The 8,474-nt window shown below is 46.2% G+C and overlaps 1 pseudogene; it reads right to left on the bottom strand.

Moving 5' to 3' along the window:
- Window positions 1–331: 331 nt before the first annotated feature.
- LOC132488624 (nitric oxide-associated protein 1-like) lies at window positions 332–6,478 on the bottom strand (annotated as a pseudogene).
- Window positions 6,479–8,474: the final 1,996 nt, after the last annotated feature.

Genomic DNA, 8,474 nt, shown 5'->3' with positions numbered 1-8,474 from the left:
GGATGACTCTGTGGAGCAAAGCCACTTACTCGCTTCTATCTCATTTCAGCCCATGTATTTTGAAGGCATTGATGTTCTGCCATTTTTTCATAGGCCAACTGCTAAGCTGCTCTCTCAACTAGCCTCCAAATTAGAAATGCTATCTGGTTTCATTAAAAATATAGTGGGAGAAACCTGAATTCAACAGAACTCCTTTTTAGGTATATCTGAATCACAGATACACACATATACGTACCCAGCAAAAAATAACTTCTGTTTACAAACTCAATTCATTAAAAAGAGGCACGGTCCTTGGTAGCTTAAAAAGGGTGGCGAAAGGTTTTATTATAGCAATATTTAATGCAATGCAATGTATACAGTATGTTCTATATAGTTAATCTTCAATGTGAACAGGTCAGCTTCATATATTTATCTTTTTTTCTTTTTCTGCAGATTGTACACAAGGGCAGGAGGCTTTTTGGTTTTATAGGCCATGCTTCTCCGGATGCGCTCTCCTTTGATGTTAACTACACGTGGCAAGAGTGGGCGCCGGACCGTCAGAACTGTTCCTTGAGGTGTGTAGCCTCGGAGGTGCAGTTTGTCCTTAAACTGCGGCGTTACTGCTACCCAGCCTATGCAAGAGCATGGCAGAACACAGACGGTGTTAGCAACTATCTTATTAAAAACACCAAACACAGCTCAAAATGGAAACCCAAGGGAGGCTACTGCTGCCTTTCACTCTATTTTTTAAAAGCATACAATGCATTTGTGAAAAGGTACAGATTTATTTTCAGAGTAGGTTACATCTTATGAATAATCTAGTATGTATTTCTTAAAATATTCAGCTTAGGGCTTCCCTGGTGGCGCAGTGGTTGAGAGTCTGCCTGCCGATGCAGGGGACACGGGTTCGTGCCCCGGTCTGGGAAGATCCCACATGCCGCGGAGCAACTGGGCCCGTGAGCCAAAATTACTGAGCCTGCGCGTCTGGAGCCTGTGCTCCGCAACAAGAGAGGCCGCAATAGTGAGAGGCCCGCGCACCGCGATGAAGAGTGGCCCCCGCTCTCCACAACTAGAGAAAGCCCTCGCACAGAAACGAAGACCCAACACAGCCAAAAATAAATAAATAAAGCAAACTGTCAACAAGTAAAAATAAACACTATAAAAAAAATATTCAGCTTATGTCAGTTAAGGCACATCTGTATAGAAATATACTAAAAGTCAGTAAGGCTACTTTATTCACCTTTTCAAAAGTGCTTGGTGTAGGGACCTCGCTGGCGGTCTAGTAGATAAGACTCCATGCTTCTATTACAGGGGGTGCGGGTTCGATCCCTGGTCAGGGAGCTAAGATCCCACATGCTGCGCGGTGCGGCCAAATTAAAAAAAGGAAAAAAAGTGCTTGGTGTAAAATTACCTGCAGAGGAGAACTTGATGTCAGCCCTGCTTCAGATTCCCCAAGTCCTTCATCTGATGTGATATCTTCAGCAACAAGAGGAGGAAATCCTGCTATTCTTTCTTCTCCACCCATTGGAACCTTCCATTGGGAGGAGATGAAGATATTTGGAGGTTCAAATTAAACCCCTGATAACTCTAATATTAAGTAAGGCACTGATAAGATAGTACTGTACAGGTATCAAGAATAAAATCCTTTTAAACATTCAACTGTTGAAAAAACCTCAAATCACTTCTAGGTCAAATGAAAAACCCGGGAGCTCTGTGATGGGATGAAGCCTATAGATCCCAGTGACAAGGGCCCCATGCGGGCATCCATCTGGTGGTAACCTCCAGACAGCAGAATCTTGCTTTATTAGCTTACTGTTTTTACAGTCCTCCATAAAGCTTTAGACACAGTAATTTTGGGCAATTAAAGCAACATCCTTCCAAATACCTTAGTTCTTACAGGCCTGGATGGACACAGAGATTAATCCCTGCCTCATCACCTCTCAAGGGTACATGGATAATGGGTAAGATTCAGGTGTTTCCATGAATTGGAAGTAACTGGATAATAATTTACCTGTTTATTAACAGATCTCTCTGTGTTTAGCACTGAGGACACAAAGATAGCTACTACAATATGTTCTACATGGTCCCTACCCCCGAGGAGATCAGGCGGTGGAAACAGCAAGTAAATAAATTACAAGGTAAGAAATGTGATGAGAGGCATCTACTAAGTACTGTGATTGTGAAGGAAGTAATGAACGAGGTTTGGTCAAGGAAAACATTAATGAAGAGCAGAATTTGAAAAATAGCTTAAAGTTACTCAGTGGTAAGGTATCCTGGGTTAGTATTATGTACAGACACAGAAATTGGAAAAAGGATAATGAGTTCAGAGAACTGTAGTTTAACTGTGCAGAGTATGTTATGTGTGTGTGTGCATTAGTGATGAGGCTATCAGTTTAGACTTCTCTCAGTAATGTGGAACTACCAAGGAATTATAAGCAGGAAAGAGAAAAGAGTCAAAAAAGAATACTGTGGCCTGCTTTGTATTTTGGAAAAATCTGCATAGTGCAGGGTTTCACAACCTCGGCACTATTGACCTTTGGGGCCAAATAATTCTTTGTCTCGGGAGGCTGTCCTGTGCATTGCACAATTTTTAGCAGCCTCTACTCAGCATCCACCAAGTTGTGAAAACCAAAAACGCCTCCAGTCTTTGTCAAGTGTTCCCTTGAGGTAAGAGTCAACCCTGGTTGAGAACTACAGCTGTGGTGGGGTGAGGGTGGGCAGAAGGCAGTAAAACTGGGAGCTGGGAAAATACCTAAGGATCTCAAAACAGCCTAAAGAAAGTAGATTACAGTTTGGACTATGAGGCTGGTCTCAGTGATAATTAGGAGGCAGGAGTGACTTTGACTTGGGAGGTGAGTAAGAAAACCAGAAGGCAAGGATGAGCCACAGAGCAGCCCAAGGAACCATTTGTATTACACCAGGAGAGAAGCCTCAGTGTTGTTTTGAGAAGTATCAGTGAGTCCACTCTGAAGACTACACAGATGCGTGGGGGTGGAGCCCTACCCTGCAAATCCTACATGTCTCTGGAGTATTAACTTCAGGGCATTTATTTCGATGGAGTTTTAATTTCACTCTGGCTTTCTTAGGAAATCCAGAGAGAAAGAAGCATTTACTTCCCAAGTCAGGTTGGTTTTATCCTTGTTGAAGGGCGGGTGTGTATTTTTGTGTTTTGACTTATTTTCAGTTGTTTGAGCATTAATTAATGGTAAATCACCTCTGCATTGGACGTACCCGCTATTTTTGCAGTAGGTATGTCCCATAATCTTCATCATCACAAATACTTAGGTAGCAGTGACAACAGTCCCTTTGCACTTGATCTTCTCCACAACCTCGTGGTGTAGGTACAACAGAGAGAGGTAAAGGAAACTTACCTAAAGTCCCACAGCTTCGTTAAGTGGTGGAGCAGAGCAGGATTTGGACCCAGCCTGGCTCCAGAGATCTTCACTATCATACACTACACACCAGCCAACAGTGTGTACCCATGTCTGGTTAAAGATCTGTAAACAGGCCCCATTCAGTCTCTGATGAACTTGGAACAATTTCGGTGGCATAGAAAGGGCACAACAGGGACTGCAGAGGATGGGACGTGAGGAGTAAGCTTGATTGTAAAGAGGAGGAACGAGCGGGACACTGAGTCTTGTTTTGTTTTTTAAAGGTCAGAGAAATTTTTTTTTTTTTTTTTTTTTTCTTTTTGCGGTATGTGGGCCTCTCACTGTTGTGGCCTCTCCCGTTGCGGAGCACAGGCTCCGGACGCGCAGGCCCAGCGGCCATGGCTCACGGGCCCAGCCGCTCCGCGGCATATGGGATCCTCCCAGACCGGGGCACGAACCCGTATCCCCTGCATCGGCAGGCGGACTCTTAACCACTGCGCCACCAGGGAGGCCCGGTCAGAGAAATTTTAACACACTCTTTAACAGGTCAAAGGAAGGAGCAAGTAAAGCAGGAGAGAGGAGGTACGATAACCTCTAAGTGCGTGGGATTAAGAACCTGGGAGGAGAGCTTTTCCACTCATACAAGAGCTTCTCAACTCAGCACTACGCACGTTTTGGAACAGATAATTCTGTGTTGTGAGGTGCTGTCTTGTGCATTGCATTATGTTTAGCATCATCTCTGGCTTCCACCCACTAGATGCCAGTAGCATCACCCAGTTGTTTGAAAATCTGTAACTTCTCTTCACTCGCATTATCCAGTACAACTTTCTGCAATGATGTGACCGTTGGGCAGTTGAAAAGTGGCTAGTGCAAGTGAAGAACTAAATTTTAAAGTTTATTTCATTTTAATTAACTTATTTAAATAGGCACATGGCACTACAATATTGGACAGTGTCACCTAGAGAAAACCCAGCTCTGTCACTATTCTAGGATCGGTCCAATCCAACATCACTTTTCTATAAGCGCCCACCTCAGTTTATAGCCAAAATCCTCAAGGTGAACAAGGTCGGGGAGAGCTAGCTGAGGGTGTAACAAAGTTGGTTCTGTCCAACAAAGTCTATTTTAGCAGGGCCGTGGGACTATTACAGGGTGTGTTAACCTAACTATACAACCATCAAAGCGTGTTGCCTCACCTTGAGTAACGTCTGACCCCCGTGCTTCTGATATACCGTGTCCGCCTTGTCCAATGAAGTAATGTGAACGGGAAGGAAGTTGGAAGCCACAACTGTAAGCCACGTTCACTGATTTTCCTTAAGAAAGGAAGAAGGAACTTATTTTATACAATGAAAAACTACCAACCGGTATAAAATCGCTGTGTGTATAAGTCAACCAAAGTTCTCTACAGAGAAAAACAGCTTTTCAAAGTTAAATACTGGTTTCAAAGGAAGAAATGAGGTATTAGGTTTGTCTTCTATGACAAACAGGGCCATAGAAGCACCCATTTTGCAATTTCTACAGACGTTTCTTAAAGCCACATATTTGACATTTCTTCTCAGCGAAGCCATACATCATATTGCATTAGTGAATTATTCAAATGTTAAATCTGTATAGTAACCTCATGAGTAAACTCAAGATATGAAGAGAAAGTGAGGGGTGGAGCTAGGTGTAGAAAGTGAAAGAAGGATTTTCCGGAGAAATATACAAAGAACTAAAGCTACGAGGGAAACCTCCAAGAAAACAGAAACTACTTTGTCATCTGGTTCCCATACAGTGCTGAGAAGAGGGACTGGTACATAGAAGTACTCTAATTATTTCTTTTGGAAAGTTACTACAACATATACTGAATTTCCAAGCACTAAACTGACACAGAAGAGAAATGTGACCAAAGTAGTTAGATAATTTTTAAAGTGAAGGCTCCAGCCAGCCCCTGGTGGACATGAATGAAAGATATAGGATTAGGTGCCTGAACCACGATCAGACTTCCAGCGTCTCAGAAAACGATGGGGACTGGCACCCTAAGGCTCACCAGACCATGTGGTCGATAGCTTCGGCGCCCTTGGCGATGCAGTAATCGGACTCCAGAAGCGTGTAGAAGAGAGGGCACTTGCCAGCGTTGGTGGCGCCAACCACGTAGACGTCGCCGCGGTAGCGTCAGGAACGCTGGAGCGCGGAGATCAACTCTTCGACTCCATAGCCAGTCTTGAAGCTGATGAGCCGCACGTCTCTGAGCATCGTGCTGGACTTGGGCGAAGGATTCGCTTTCTCCTGCTCGTCCCGTGGCCGGTCCCCGCTGGGGTGTTGTGGCCTTCGGCAGCCAGGGGGCGGCAGGAGCCCGGCGCGGGCACAGTCATTCCACAGTCGCTCCTGGAGCCGCTGTCGGTAGCCGGGAGTATCCAGGGGCAGCAGGTTCACCTTGTTTCCCAGCAAGATCAGCTGCTTGGGGCCCACCGGCGCGGGCAGGTGCGGCAGCAGGGCGTCGGGCAGATCAAGCAGGTTCATCATGTACAGCACCAGGGCGAGCTTGGGCCGCCGCAGCGCGGCGGTCACCAGCTCCAGGTACTGCTCGCGGCTCACCTGCAGACGCAAGGGCGCGCCGGTGAAGCACCAGCAGCCAGCAGCGCTGGCACACGGTCCGGGTGCATCTGCCGCCCGTTCCGTAGTTCCTGCTGTCGCCGCTCCTCCCGCCGCTGCAGCACCGTCGCTCCTCCTCCTGCCGCTGCTGCAGCTCCCGCAGCTGGTCTTGGAGGGTCACTGCGGGCTCCGAATCCGGGACGTACTCGGGGAACAGAAAACTCTCCTCCATGTCAGCCCTTCCCTGGTTATCCCCAGTCGCTGTCGCGCCACGGGGAAGCCCACATCCCAGGCCGGATGGCTACAGGGAGGAGGAGTTGGCCTCACACCTCCTCTCGAGGAGCGTCTCCCGGAGGCCATGGCCCGCTACCGTGGGAGTGGATCCCCGCAGGAAGCTGCATAGCAGCCTATGAGTGAGGCCCGTGGGCAGCATGAGAAACACGGGCGTGGGCAAAACGGGCTGAGCCACCTTTTCTCACGTGCCCTGTGGCCCCAGACGTGCGTAAAACAGTAGAGACTACCTGAGAGCTGTCATTTGTCAGCGTCTCACTTCGGCTCCTCCTCTCGCGTCTAATCTCGTAAGTTCTCGCGAGGAAGGCTCTGTGGCCTGAGAGCCCAGTTGAAACCGAGATAAAGGCACCGGGGATGGTGGGTTGGTCGAATAGGCTAGCGAGTGAGGGTTTGTTCACTTTCAGGCTTCTTCAACGCGCCGCCGCTGGCACCATCTGCTGGTAAGAAATCACATTTTAAAAATCTTCATGTTTTTTTGTCTTTGGAACTGGAAAAAAGAAAATCGAATGCCGCAGACATGGCCACAATAAAAACTTTTAAAAAACATCTTTATTAGAGTATAATTGCTTTACAATGGTAAAAAACTTTTATTAATACATCTTCTTGGCTCTTTTTCCATGTGTCAGTATTTGTGCAACAGCATTAAAAAGCAAAAACTTTCATTGGCTACATCCAAAGCTTGAGAGTGTTAGAAGCAGCCCCTGCTTCAACCGCTTGAAGCTTCAGCCCACAACTTGCGCATGTGCAGTTCTAGCCGTCAGCAAACCTTAACCTACACTTTGCGCAGGCGCAGAATTAATATTGGGCCTTTTTTTTTTTTTTCCCGCGACCCCTGCCCCTCCCGCGCCGTGAGACGCAGAGTATTCTGGGAACGCCCGACACGGAAATGTTTTCGTTTGACGCTGCTTGGGGCTGTGGGCGCTTGGCTTTTCTCTCTGTGGTTTTGAGAGTTAGCTTCTCGTGAACCGTTTGTCAATATGTGTGACGCACACGAGGGTAGGTGACCACTCAGAACACTCCGCGGCGACCCATCTAAGCGGGGAAACGTGGGTAGCTGGACGAACTGAGGATTTGCGGCCTCCACCCCGGCCCGCCGCACCATGGCCCTAGTCGTTTCCCCACACGCCCGAGGCCGGGAACGAATCCGGGATTTTGAGAGGTGGAGGGTGCAGGGAACGTAGCCTTTATCATCTCGGTCAGGGTGACTCTTATTCTCTCCTCTGTCTGCCCCTGGGTGAATCTGACACTCCTTTCCCGTGTTGAAAATAGGGCGCAGAACTATGCGACAGGTTCCATTGTTCCGACTTTGAAGCAAAGGGCTCCTTTCTTGATTTCCCTTAAGGCCAGAGTTAATGAATTTATGAATAGTTGAATTTTTGAGCGTCAGCCTGTGCCAGGCATTGTGCTAGGCTCTGGAAACACGCCGGGGACAAAGAGTATTGAGAGGAGGGGAGCAGGGATTAGTCTGTTTTGGCGTTCCTTCATGCTGTCACGTGCCTAAGTAAATTATCTTAAAAGATGACTTTTCCATTTCGTCTTTCCACAAGATGACACAGTTCTAGGTGGCGTGTGTTTCACTGAACAGGACCAATATATCTTTTTTTTCTTTCTATATGTAGAATTCTTAGTCATGTCTGGTGTATTTTCATTATGTATTTTTAAAGCTCCCAATTCCATTCTCTACAGCTTCTATTTCTACGTCGTTTTCTTCTAGCTCCTTATACCGTGTTCACCCCCTCACATTTCTCCTTATTTTCTCAGCTGCTTCGTGGAGAAAATAGAAGCAGAAGCTTAAACTCTACTGTTTAAACTTCTGTCACTTTTAATCTTGAGTCTAATTTATTAGCATCATTATTATATTCTCTCTCTCTTTTTTTTTTACATTCTCTTAACTTCTGTGTTGGAAAAAAGTTGAAAGTTTTTTTAGCTTAATTTTTGAGTAGGTAGTATATTCTCATGGCTCACAAGCCATGAACATGTAAAGTGTAAGGTCTTATTCTTGTCCACCATCTCTCCTGTGTGAGCCCTCTCCATCATAAGTAACCACTGTTCTTTAGAGTCATAAGTAACCACTGTTCTTAGATTCTTAGCTCTCCAGATGCTTTATTTATATTCAAGGAAATACAAATATAGTATTTTTTTTACAAGTTTATTTATTTTTGGCTGTGTTGCGCACGCTTTCTCTAGTTGTGGCGAGCAGGGGCTACTCTTCGTTGAGGTGTATGGGCTTCTCATTGTGTTGGCTTCTGTTGTTGAGGAGCA

The sequence above is a fragment of the Mesoplodon densirostris genome, chromosome 1 (assembly GCF_025265405.1).
Source record: "Mesoplodon densirostris isolate mMesDen1 chromosome 1, mMesDen1 primary haplotype, whole genome shotgun sequence".
NCBI classification, from domain to species: Eukaryota; Metazoa; Chordata; class Mammalia; order Artiodactyla; family Ziphiidae; genus Mesoplodon; species Mesoplodon densirostris.
This window is presented reverse-complemented; position numbering and strand designations above follow the sequence as displayed.